Source organism: Oenanthe melanoleuca, chromosome 2 (genome assembly GCF_029582105.1).
Source record: "Oenanthe melanoleuca isolate GR-GAL-2019-014 chromosome 2, OMel1.0, whole genome shotgun sequence".
NCBI classification, from domain to species: domain Eukaryota; kingdom Metazoa; phylum Chordata; class Aves; order Passeriformes; family Muscicapidae; genus Oenanthe; species Oenanthe melanoleuca.
This window is the reverse complement of record NC_079335.1, coordinates 83,681,675-83,694,925: the sequence shown is the minus strand read 5'-3', so window position 1 is coordinate 83,694,925 and position 13,251 is coordinate 83,681,675.

Below are 13,251 nucleotides of genomic sequence, written 5' to 3'. Positions count from 1 at the left end.
AAATTTTTATTAAAGGGATTGTCTGTGGTGACATTTAGCTAGCACCAGATGTTGGCTTTTAGTTACCAGTGTGGAGGTGGCATAGCTAATAAAGGCAAGGGTAAGAAACTTGTGAGAAACTGCCTGTCACATGCAGCTTTGTGTACTGCAGCCTGCGTGATGGCTGTCGCTTCTCCATGGGCCAGCGTTCTACAAGAAAGCTTTTTCTTTTCTTCTTTTCCTTCTATACTCTTGACTGGCCAAGTGTTTTCCAACCACATGTCTTTTCAGGTGGCCTTGCTCTTTTGTTAGAGACTAGCTAAAGGAGGGTGAGTGCAAAGGGAGCTCAGTGGCAGATTTAGGTTTTCTTCCCTTATATTTTGGTATTTCTTCTGAACATAACTTTCCTGTAGATCATACTTCTCCCCCTCAACCTCTTTTGGCCATGTCCTCCCTCAGAAAATGTCAGCAAGCGATTGTTTCCTTTGCAGAGCTGCGATCCCCTAGACAGAGTTTATGAATGCACCATTTGTTGCTGAGGGCACAACTGTTCGATATAACTGGCTGCATCCCACTCTGCTTGGGCCCAGCATGCACTACAGCCAGGCTATGCATAAACCAGATTTTTGTATTAAATGGCACCATTTTGTCCACAGCAGCAGTCTGTTCTGTCTTTTGTGTGTGCGCGTGTGAGACTTGCAGTTTTCAGATGCAAAATATATAAGGAACAGGAGTTTTGCAGAAATATGTGTTACTCAGTGAATGTATTTTAAGGTTTATTTTTCTTAGGGAGCTCCTGATGAGTGATATTTCTTCATTATTTTGTGTACATGGGCCAAGGCAAAAGCATATTTTAAAATACTTTATAAAATGGATTAATGGTGTAATATTACAAATGTAGTTGTTTTGTTGGGGACATACTCAATTATAACTAAACAGAAAATACATGTAGCACTTTGAAAGATGTGCTCATTTATGTTTTATTGTTTGTCATCAACCTACTCGTTATGTCCCCCACCACCACCTTTTCTTATGCAGTGTCACAGGGCTGGTGACTATATAGATGTAACCACTTAAAGACACTGTGCTTTATATTTTTAATTATGTCTAGGAAATGCCATCTGACACTTTTTCTCACAGCTGCCCTGCTTACCCCCCTTCTAAGGTCAGCAGAACTTACTGTTTTCAGCTGAAACACTGCACAGAAGGGGCTGCTGTGCTGGGCCACAGTGTGTTGGGGGAGGCTGCAGGGGCTGCACATCCCCCAGGCACAGCTTCCATCCCAGCTGGGTTGCAGTTGTTAATATTTCTGAGCTCAGGTTTCTACAGTGTGCACACACCTGCAGTGCTGGTCCACAGCTAAAATAGTGCCACAGCAGCCCTCTGGCAGTCTGAGACGTGCATGAGTTGAGGGTTAGTTGGGTACCATGCTGGTTAAATGCCCATTCTGTGTCGTTTCCCTCTCGGTCCTGGAAAGCAGCTTTTGGAAAGTGCCATCTCCATTCTTAAGTACGTGAGCACAAGCTGCAAAGCAGGGAGGTTCCATGAGACTCGGGTCCCAACAGCTGAATCACAGCTTAGGGTTTTAGTCAACGCTGCCTACCTCATTTGTCTCAATGCCAAGAGTTTCTCTTTAGAAGCACAGTGCTCTCTTTTTCCCATCTCTCTTCTCTCCTACCTGTTGAATCCCCTCCAACAAATAAGAACACCTTGAAAGCAAGCCCACCGATTTAGAAATCATTCATCTGTGCTTTAGTAAAAATACTTTCCATGCTCCATCATCATAGTGTTTAAGAAATGGGGAAAATTGGAAACACTTTTGATTTTCCCTCTTTAATGAAGGCAGCATTGAGTAGAGAGATGAGGATACCTCACTTCACTCTCCTTTGGGTACCCAAACGTGTCTGGGCATCAGTCAGGCTTGCCTGTAATGTCCATAATTCATCCACCAAAAAGAAATAATGAAATGTACATCAATGAAGCCTTTCTGTGGAGGTTTCTACACACACACCCCAGCCTCACCATGTTCCTTCATATATTTACTGCCCACATAAGGTTTTCCGTGGGATGAGGGTGGGAGGGAAAAGCTTGTTCTCTTTCATGTGACTGCAGCACAGTTAATAATTGTACCAGACTTCAGGTGCTTGCATGACCAGAGGGATTGATCAGGCTTATAATCGAACAGAAGTTTTTCAGGCCTATCTTCGTGCCTCAGCATCCCAGTAGATTCAGAGAAGGAGCGAGATCTGCTTCCTCTGTGATTGCACATTTGTTATGAGCTGGCTAGCATATAGCACAGAGACAAAAGCCACCCTGGCCTGAGAAGCCCCCCCAAAAAAGCAGGATAGTAAATACATCTGTAAAATGGTGTTCAGGTTACAGACTGCATGTGTCTCACACTCTCTTGCTTGCTCGCTCCATCTCCCTGTGTTCCCCCCACCCCCACCATTGCTATCTTAAAAAAGGGATGGCAAAATATTTTGATAAATGAATCAACTGCTAAATGGTTGATGTGTTGGTTTGGTTTTTTTGTTTTTTTTTTTTTTTTTTTTTTAAAGAGGAATCTTCGCTCAAGCATATGTTTCCAACACTTTAATCTTTTATGGACTGCATACTTGCTGTGGGAGTGGAAGGGGACGTTGCAGGCTTGCTTTCAGTGTACTTGGGAATCTTTCCCACAGCATGCAAACTCCCCAGAAAACATGTGAAACAACAGCCTGGAAACCAGGAAGTTTCTGATGCCTAGCACTCATTGCTCTGAGGGATTTGCTGTGCTCTGGAGGTCATGGAATAATCTTTCTTCTTTGCTGGCTTCTCTAAGTTTATTTTACACATGACGGAGGGATATGTGTGTGCTGCTGAGCTTTTAGGGGTCCTCGTTTCTGAAGCATGCTTTTGCTCCTGGTTCTTTTGTTATTGTACTCCCATGATTAATATATCTGCTGCTTAAAATGGCTACTGAACCACCAACAAGTTCTCATCACTGGTTACCGACTGCTTAACCCCTGTCAAAAACCACCCAGCACAGCTTGGAGCTGATGCTTTTGTTGCTTAGCAGGTTTATTTCTGATCTTTGGGCTACTCATTAACCCTGTGAATACTGTATACAGGGAAGGCATAAATCTGCTGTGGTGGTGATGGTGTGTCCTGGTGCTGTGATCGCTGCTGCTGCTCCTGCACTGCACTCTGGTTAGATTTGTGTGGCATGCAATCTTCCAGGTGTGTGTTTTGAAGTTTGGGGATTTTTTTCACTTTGTTTTCCCACCCCCTTATCACACTGTGTAGTGTTTTTGATGAGTTGCTAATGTCGAAAAGCAGTGCTGAAGGTGAGAAGTCTGGCACCTGAGGGCTGATGGTCCTGGTGAGTTGACAAGATCCAGTTCCCTCCAGTAAAGAAACTCTGCATCCAGTTTCAGTCTGTGATGAACTCAGCGTTTTGTTTTCTGGCGTCTCAGTTCTGTGTGCCCATGTTTGTACTGGAGTGTGATGGAGCGTGAAAGGAGTCAGAGGAGAGAAGGGGCTGCAACTTGGCTTTGGATGCCAAAAGAAAAACAACGAACAACCTCGACCAAAAGGAGAGTTAACCGGAACATGCCACAAAACAGGTTAGGCAGGACACAGAAGCCTTCTTCTGTGCTTTAAGGCATCTTCAGTATACCCTCCTCCCTCTTACCCTTTCAGGATTTTTCTCCCCACCTCCCCGTTATGAAATAGTCCTGTGCCAGCTGGGTTTGGACGTGGGGCAGGCAGATGGTTGCAGCACTCGCTCTCCTGCTGCCAGCTGTTTCTTAAGAAAGAGAGGGTGCACTTGTCTGTGCCCGTCATCCTGTGGCAGAGGCAGCAGCATGTGCCTATGAGTGCCTTCCTCTCTTCTGCTGGCTCGCCCTGCAAACAGTCCCAACCTAAAAGTAGCGGGGGAGGAAGAGCAGCGAGGAGACAGGGAATGCTGGCGGGTGGAGCTTGGAGGGCTGATCCTCCACATTGTTAATCATTACTTGCCACATAACCTGTTCCTGTTTTCTAGAGGTTTCACTGGCACCCACAGCCAGAAGCATATGAGGAATATGTGACAGACTGCTTTCCCAGCAGGATGGTTTGCCTTGCAGCTGGAAGCCCAGCATCTAATACAAGACATCATTTCTTCTGTAACATGTTTATGCCTAATCATTCAGTAAACATACCATGTATAGTCTGGTTTGTGCTGGCTCTGACACCCTGCTGCAAGGCGAATTTGCTGGTACCACACAGATTCCTTAGCTCCTGGTAACTGCCTGACAAATAGGATGTTGCTATATGTAACAAAAATATTCCACACAACTGGAGTTTTTTAAACTCTTGCTCCTAGCATGTTTTTCTGACTGTGACAGTCTTAAGTCTGGCACTTAAAAACTGAGAGGATTACACAAAACAAGGTACCTTATCAAAGGATGGACCATGTGCCACATGTACTTTTTTTTTTTTATTTGCAGAATAAAGGTTCCACGCTTCCCCTAAACATCAGATGTGTTTACTAATCAATTTTGGGGACATGTTTTTTTTCTTTCGTTTTTTATCCTTTCTCGACTTTAAATGCCTGCTTCATCATAGGTGATGGATCCCAAGTTAGAGCTTTGGTTGACTGAGAACCCTTTTTTCATTCTAGCATCTCCTGTAGAATTTCTCCCCTTACTCTTTCTCTTGGCTTTCTTTCTATTTACCCTGTGCTAGCAGGGTATTAAGCATGGCAGAGGAAATGAAGAGCAGCACTGTGGCTGGATTCACAACTAATCAGCTCTTACATATGGTTTGCCTTCAGGTTTTCTTGCTTATTTGTTTTTAACATTGTGAAATTACTTCAATAGCATTCTGACTATTTCTGTGCTAGGCAGAAGTAGCTCAGGAAAATCGGATGGAGCTTTCCTACCTACTCTAGGGTGGGGTTTTTAATTTTTTTGTGCCTTCTACATCTTGTCCTGTTTGTTGATGTGTGAGAAGACAGCACAGTGGTGTGGACCCCAGATAACCTTGCACAGAGCATTCTGGCTGTCTGCTTGGTGATGCCTGTTAGTGCCTGAGTTCAGCAGTGTAGCGACTGGCAACACCTCCTGTACCACTCAGATGGTTGCTTAATCAGATGCAGGTCCATACAGGTGGATTTTCCTATAGTGGCTTGCTCCTTACTTAGGCAATGCTTCCAGAAGGGAAGCCTTTGCAGGGGGCAATGTTTGGGTGTTATATAAATGGACAGGACATGCATTTCTGGGACTCGTCTCTCATTGGCCTGGTCAGAGTGAATTATGTCTGACTGCTTGGCAGTTAATTGGACCATCCTTCCCATTTCCTAAGCTGATAAGCCCCTCTCTGTCTGCCTCAATCAGGCTTCTTTGTTTGAGAAGTTACTAATGCTGCAGAAGAACAGAATAACTACTTTCCTGTAACCAAGTGAGGGGCTCTGATTGATAAATCTATGAAGATTCACCCTATTTCTTCAGCAAAATCCTTTCACGAAGCTTACTTGTACCGTAACACCAGTAGCAGTTGACAGGTACTGAAAAGTAGGTATAGCTGATGTATTTCATACATACCTTGTCCCTTTTTGAAAGATTGGTATTTGTGATGAAGTGTTCCTCTGAGCACCTTTATTCTGGCAGATCCCAGTAGCTGTGCTGAGTACCATGGGGGTCTGTAGTATCTCTCCATCAGGACTGGGTCTCAGAAATATCTTTCTTTTACCACAAAGCCGTCAGACTGGGACTGTCTGTCTTAATGTGTCTGGATGGTGCCTAGCTTAGAGTGGGTGTTGCCAGAAGGTGAGTAATAAATGGTGATTAATCGTCTCTGAGCTATGGATGTTTGTGTGAAAAAGGACTTGGCTAAAGGCTGTGCTTCAACAAGCTCATCAAAATTAACCACACGGGAGACAGTAGTAGAGCATCCCAAAGGCCTGATTCTTCTGTCTCTTGACTAGTTTTGTTTTGATATTTTTGGATTTATTAAATCTGATTGAGGGAGAAACATGGGTCCCTTTGTCTCCAAATATCAGTAAATATCAGTTGAGTGATATCAGTGTTACAGAATGCAAATGGGCTGAGTGATACAGAATCAGGGTGCACTAAAAGTAAACACCTTTTTGTTAGACAGCTCAGTAATCTTTTTAATGCAGAGGTGTGGTTATGAACCTTACAGGTAAGCATCCTTGTGTTTGTGCCATTGAGTCTATGATACAAATGCATAGGAAAGAGTAAAGGTACCAATTCCTGTATTGATTATATATTGAAAGGTGATTTTATATTACAGGAGATCACTTATTCCTTTGCAGTCAAAACAGTAAATAAATATAAAAACTAGAGCCATTGTGATTTTTAAAATAGTTCCTGTTCTGAGTTTACATATTTACTTGGGCAAGGCATTGCATCTATGTGATTATACAGTTATTTTTAAAACTTTCTGAGAAGAGGATTCATCACAAAAATTTTCCTTCTCCCTTCATCCTTCAGCTGTTCCTGGCAGCATCTTTTAGCTTTCAGGTCCTGAAACACACAAGGCAGGTATTGCAGGGTTTGTTCCTTGTACAAAAATTAGAAGGACTGTCACTTTTTGTTCATAAAAACCTTTCCAAAAGGGGGTTCGTTTTGACGTAGTCACAGAGGGTGTACTTCTGAATTTGGAGTGTTGAGTCCCAGGATGTCTGTGTCATCATGGCAGAGTGATTAAGAGGACACAGTCACTACTGAGCTGGGGTGGCTCTCAGGTGGAGTTCTGCCACTACTGTTTGTTATGCCCAAGAAATGTAGGAACCCAGGAGAGCTGAACACAGGGCCTAGTGTCCATAGGGCAGGATCTGCTGGAGGGGCTGAGGAAAGCCACTTCCAGTGGTGACTGGATTACATCCCTTCTTCCCAAGGACTTACCTGCAGTCAGCAGACCCCAGGCAGGCAGCCAGAGCCTTCTCCTACTGTGACTTTTTTTATTAGCATTTTTATTGGCTGGCAGCATTCAAGGTGATGGGCGGAGTATTTGCATTTTGGATTTTAAAGTTTCTGGAAGAGAGTTTGTGGTGTGTGCCCTGTCTGAACATTACCTAGGCTGGTTCCAGACCAGCCAGCAGACACTGATTCAAAAGCCTTGCCATCTACCAATCTACCAGTGGGATCAGCGAGCCTCAGGCTTTCTGAGTGGAGGTGATGAGGAAATGAGGGGGAGGAGGTGTCTTTGTCTTTTTAAAAAAAAAAAAGAGTTGGAAAGGAAAAGCTGGAAGGCAGGCAGTTTGTCACTGCGGATTTCTCAGGAAGAAGGAGCCTGCTCACGCAGCGGTCACTGCGATGGCCCTGCATGTGCAGGGGATGCAGCAGCGTGGGCAGGGCAGGGCAGCACGGGTAGGCTGCACTGCAGTCCTGTCCTGCCACCTGGGAATCCCGAGGAAGCAGCAGGCAGCCCTCCTTCCCTCACTGACATCAGGGATGCAGAAGTTTAGGAAGTGTTCAGCCTCAAAGCTTGAAGGTGAATTAACTGCCAGGCCTGTAAATGAGCTGTGTGTTCATGTGTGTATAGGACCTTAAGCACAGAAAGGTTTGGGGTGAGTCTGGAAAGGGTCCATGTTTGAGGAATGTAGTTATTCTGGCTTCCAAGGTACTTTTTTTGTGTAGACAGCATGGAAAATGATTACAAAAACAAGTATTGCAAGAGACTTAATGAGATGGGAAACTGGCAGTGTTAAGGCTGTGGCTCTTGGGTTTATGTGACTGTGAGAGAATTTCAGGTTTTTTCTGCTTCCTTTCTCCAAGCATTTTCTGAGTTGTGAGCAATCTGTGTGGAGTTTATCCTGTGAGCTCAACGTCAGCATCCCCAAAAATGCATTGAAAAATCTCTCTTGACTTTTGGAATGAGAGTCCATGAGAGCAACTGGACTTGAGGGAAAAAAGGTACCTTTAATGTTTACTGCCAATTCCAGCAGTTTAGTCTCAGACCTCATCTGCTGAGATGTCACACTACTTTCACTGTTTTGGAGCAGGGGTGACTAGGGCTAACCAGACCAGTTTTTAGGGAGCTCAGTCCACTTCCTAATTTCCAGGTGTAGTGAGAGAGTCATCACGAAGAGGAATGGAGAGAGAATGTCAGTAAGTTCCTCTGCATGAAAAGCTAGGCTGCCAGGAGGATTTCCAATTGTAGGTAACCAGGCAGCTTTATTCCTGCCTCTGTTTTCTTTTGCATGTGGCTCTGCTGAGCTTTAACCATTTGTGCTGAAACACTGCATGTCAGGTGTTTAGCTTCAGGCCACATTTGTTTTTGAAAGAAAAGTAGTAAAAAAAAAATTCTTCAGCCATTTCTGAGAATGAAGCTGAGGGAAGTGTGACTTCAGGCTTTGAATTACTTTCATGTCCCCCTTTTTTATAGAAAATAGAAAAAAACCTACAGCAAACTTTGAATCCCTAACAAGGCAGAGAAAGTTGACCTTTCCTTCAAGTTCTCAAAGCTATATTGCAGAGGCATTGAGATTTGAGGAAGACAAAGTAGATGGGAGATTGGAATTACAGCCATCAATTGAATAAGTTATTTGTTATCACAGCTGATGTTGGTAGTGGTGATTTCTTCAGTGTGATCTGGTGCTACTGTCTGTTGTAATTTGGAAGTAAAAGGGGCTGTGCATCCAGTGATAGCCAAGCATCCTCATGTCTGTCTTGCTCCAGAGCAGAGTAGGTCATTTCAGCTCTGCAAATAGTGAACTTGGTAACCTAGTCCCACATCTCGAGTAAGCTCTTAGTGATCTTGTCTATATATCTCCTTATTTGTCCACTCTTTCAGGTGCAAAACACACGTGGGGAATGTCTGATTGTTTCTCTTGCACTGTGATGTGCAGGTGTAGGTAAAGAATTCCTGGTTGAGGGATTTGGTGTAAGATGAAAATGCAGTTCTTGTAAATGTGCTTTACTCCGTAGGCACTTCTGCTCCATGTGGAGTAAGGATAGTTTGAAAGTGGTCAGACAAGATCGGCACTCCTTGCCAAACACCACTGGTCTCCTAAATAAAAACGAGCACCCAGAAGATTGTAAATACCTGTGCATGTGATGTAAACAAACTTCCTGATTCAGGGACCACTACTGAAGTTAATGGATCTCCTTCACAGAATGAACCTATTAGTATCAGTTCATTCGCAAGACTGAGGCCTTGATTTGTAATGAACCTTCAGTGTAATTTGCAGTAGCCTGTTTACTGTATCGTGCTAAGCTGCTGCGGGTGCAAGAGGGAAACAGATTGAGGCTGGAGTAATATTTACCTTTGCTTCCAGTCTGAAGTATTTAGAGCAAAAAAGAAATGTGCCACACCTCTAGGATCTGCAGTTAGCTTTCCTTCAAACCTTGGCCACAGAGAATGAAATACCCCTGGTGCTCAATACAGAGGCAAAGTCTGCTGCTATATTTAAAAATATGTGTATGAAAATGGAACTGGAGTTACTGCAAAGCTGCATTTGCAGGTATCATAGCAAGGAAATTTTTAGAAGCTAGACCTGAAAGAATTTGCAACAGAGTTTCTCAGGATACTCCCTGACATTTCTCATTTGCTTTGCTGAGGTGTTAAAAGAACTCCTGGATTCTGTAGTTCTGGCTAGCAATAGATTACTTCATGGTTTTGATTATATACCATGTATATGTATAATATCTATTTTTTTACTTGATCATGGGGGACTGTAGAAAGAGAATTTTAAGTTCTTTAACAAGACGATTGAAGTTATTTATTCATGTTAAGCACCCCAGAGCAATATTGAATAGCTCTGTCCACTTCTGTTTTGAAGAACTCATCAAAATGAAAGAAAAATCCCTTTTTTGTTTGTTTTCCAGTAGGGAAAAAAACTGAATTTAAAAATGGTTTAAACAGTTTAGTGATTCTTATTCAATTTCTTTCAAACTTCTCCCATGCCCCTGAGTCAGACCACTCTGCCTCTCTCCACTTGCCCACAGAATTACCATGCATCTAATTTTAGAGGTGGGTTTACTAGTTTGCTTTAAAAATGCTGCAGTCTCCATCTCTTGTAATCCACCAGGTGGAAGCAGATGTGTAGAATATCTGTGCATGTATTTGTAAATCTGGGTTTGAGCAGATTTGGCGTTTCTAAGAGGGCAGTGTGTGTGCAAAAACAAGGGAACCCCTGGCAGTGTAATACCATCAGTAAACAAAAATTTGCAGTTGACCATTAGCAGGGTTCGTTGGTGGTTTTTGTTCATGTGATGGGCTGGGTGACATTGTATTAGCCAGTTCTTCGGATGCATGGTTAGACATCCTACTGTTCTCAATTACAGTAGGGAGAAGGAAATCAGGGAGGGGATGGGGAAAATAAAATAGAGAGTGGTTTCTTAGAGATGGGAGCTCTTCTTGTGCTAACAGAGGTTTTGGTCTCTTAGCCTCAAGTGTGCTTTTCTGACCTGTAGACTTGTTAATCGCTTACTGATGTCGTCCTTGTGCCCATCTTCCCTTTAACCACCTGGCATCCCAGGACCTCTCTGCTCTTGCAAAAAATAGCGCCTCAGAAGTTTGGGCAATATCCCTGTAGTGTTTGGCCCTCACTGTGATTTTGCTTTGAGTGCATCTTGGTTGGGAAATATGCTAAAAGTGCTAAGCTTTTTATTTGGTTTGGTTGAGGAATGGGTGAGTCCACATGATGTCAAACAGGAAGCTTGATGTAGCTCAGAGTGGCCTCTTGAAAGCATCCCTCCAGTCTGCAAGTCTTCTGAAGGCAGTCATTTGGAAAGGGGCTGTGCTATCCAGATTTACAGGGCCTGCTGTGTTTCATCTAACAGAAATGTTAGAAAAGGTTGTGTATTGCTGCAGGTTTTTGTTGTCCTTCTACAGGTTTTGTTGATGGTTTCTGCATTAACCTGTTGCACTAAACTTCACATCGCTGCCTGACAAAACCGGGCTCTTAATAATTTAAAGTTTTCTTACAGAGAAAAGCTTGGACAGTACAATGTGTTGAATATGTATTAGATGAAATAATTTCCTTACTGACTTGCACTCTTTGAGCTTTGCTTAATTCTGAGTATGTTATAGAAACAATCAGATTCCCTAAAAGTAAAGATATTTGCATTTTAAGTCCAGAGTTGCAAAACTGAGTCCTGTACTTATACTCTGTTGGGACAAAAATAAAATGGAGGAAAATCTGAAAGAAGCCTTTTTCATCAGTTGAGGCCCAGTGGGAGCTGAGGGTCAGGATCACTCTGAGTATTAATCAGTTCACTAGAGAATATGATAATACAAGGAAATGATGATATTGCACTAAGGTTTTCAGGCTTTTTATTAGTAGCAGAAACTTTAAAAATAAAAGAGAGTGAGAGAAAGCCTGGGAGCAGAAGTGGCCTGAAGGGGAAATGACCAAGACCAGCTGAGAAATGCAGAGAGTGGTGATTCAGGAGTGCTGCTTCACTGCATCTGTGTGAAAATCCTGTCTTGTGAAGGGGGGTGAGAGTGCAATCTCACTTCTTAATGCAGTTTTGAATAACATGAAGCAGTTCTGGGCCTTCCACTTTTCTTGCAGACTGAGGGTTTTAAACAGGGAATGCCAGGCCTGCAGAAAAGTGACTGTAATCACAAATCTGAAAGCAGCATGTGACCTTCCTTGTCATTTCTAACAAGCCAGAACTTTGCAGAAATCTGCCCAGGCAAACTTTTGGTCCTGCTGTGCCCCAGTGCAATAATTATAATGCAGAAACAGCTGATGGGTCACGTCTCCAGGCCTGCACAGCGTTATGACTTGCTACCTACATTCCATGTTTAGCTTTGAGAGATCAGATGGTGCAAGCAATGTGAGCTAGCAGTGCCTGAGGACATGCTCAGGGCAACACGTCCTGTCCCTCTGCAGCTTTGGTTTCTTTTCTCTACTTCTGTCCCATCCCATCCCCTTAAGGTGATGCATTTTACAGTAAATACCAGCCTCTCTAGGAGGTGAGTTGCCCCTGTGGAAGCATGTGTGCCATTCCCACTGTGCTGTATATTAAATCCAAGGACCCAAGGTTTGTAAATATTGTCTCCAAAGTAATTGGGGACTCCAGGTGAGCTGCTTGTCCTGCTTGCTGGTGGCTCTGGAGCTGTGGTTGGTACATGTGGTACACGGTGGCAGGCTGTTTCAGCATTGTTACTGATGTGATTTAATGAAGCATGAGTGGTATTGGAGGGGGTAAATTTTGCCTTTGTGCATGGGAGAGGGTCATTGACAAAAGTTTACAAACAAACAAATAAGTGGAAAATTAGGCTTAATTCAGCCATGTGCGGGAAGGGAGGTGGATATTTTCGAGTTGTGTTTGTTTTGTTCTTAGCACTGTGCAAAAGTTACACCCAGTCCTTGATGTAGGAAAAATTGGATAGGTAAGCAGAAAAGTACTAACTCATTGCTTAAGACTGCTGTTGCTCTCTTACTCTCCTCATCCAGGGATGCCATGGGAGAGGTGTGGTAGAGACATTTTAATTGTGGTAGTTTATTTTATTGTGAACCTGTTTTCACTGAGTTTAATCAGAAAACTGAACTTCAGATATATTTTTAATGTTTTTGTGGCAGAGATGTTGCAAGTGAGCTCTGAGTTGGAGAGAAGGGAGCGAGGGGGGAGTGGGAGGAGAGAGTCTGGAGATGGAGCTAGTTGTGGGTTCGTTCCACTACATCTTTTCATCTTTCCCCAGTACTGCAGCACCGCAGGAGTAGAGTTACCGACAACATTCTTGCTCAGGTCTCTCATCCCTCACTCAAATAGAGGGTGTAATTTGACTATGTCTCAGCTCCCATGTGTGAAGGCTGTTGATGAAACTATATGTATGTGCATTTTTAAGTACAAACAAAAACCAAACCCAAACAAACACAAATTTCAATTCAGATTGTTCCATGATCCTGGATCACCATGTGGTTGTTCAAACTCTAGAACTGGCATGAGGCCGGAGGGAGGACACGTGGCCAGAGCTGTGGGGTAAAGTGAGGACTGGCAGTCTGTCCTTCTGAATGACAGCTGTGGCTTACATCAGGTTAAATCAGTCTGTATGCTGCAGGCTGAGGCAAAGCAGAATGGATTAAAAGCAGGTTTTCACTTCTAGCCTTGAGTTTCCTGCAATCCTGCATCAGCTTGTGGGTGCATGTATTTCTGCATCCCAGCTGCCGTGGAAAATGAGAGACATCTTCTTACAGGACAGTTCTCACCATCAGTATTTACTGAAGTTTTCCTGATTCAAATGGCTGTGTCCACAGCTGTCAGGAATAGATAGTGAATCTGGATTTTTACCTCCTGCTTCTCCATTCCTATCAGCTGTTTCCGGCTGCAC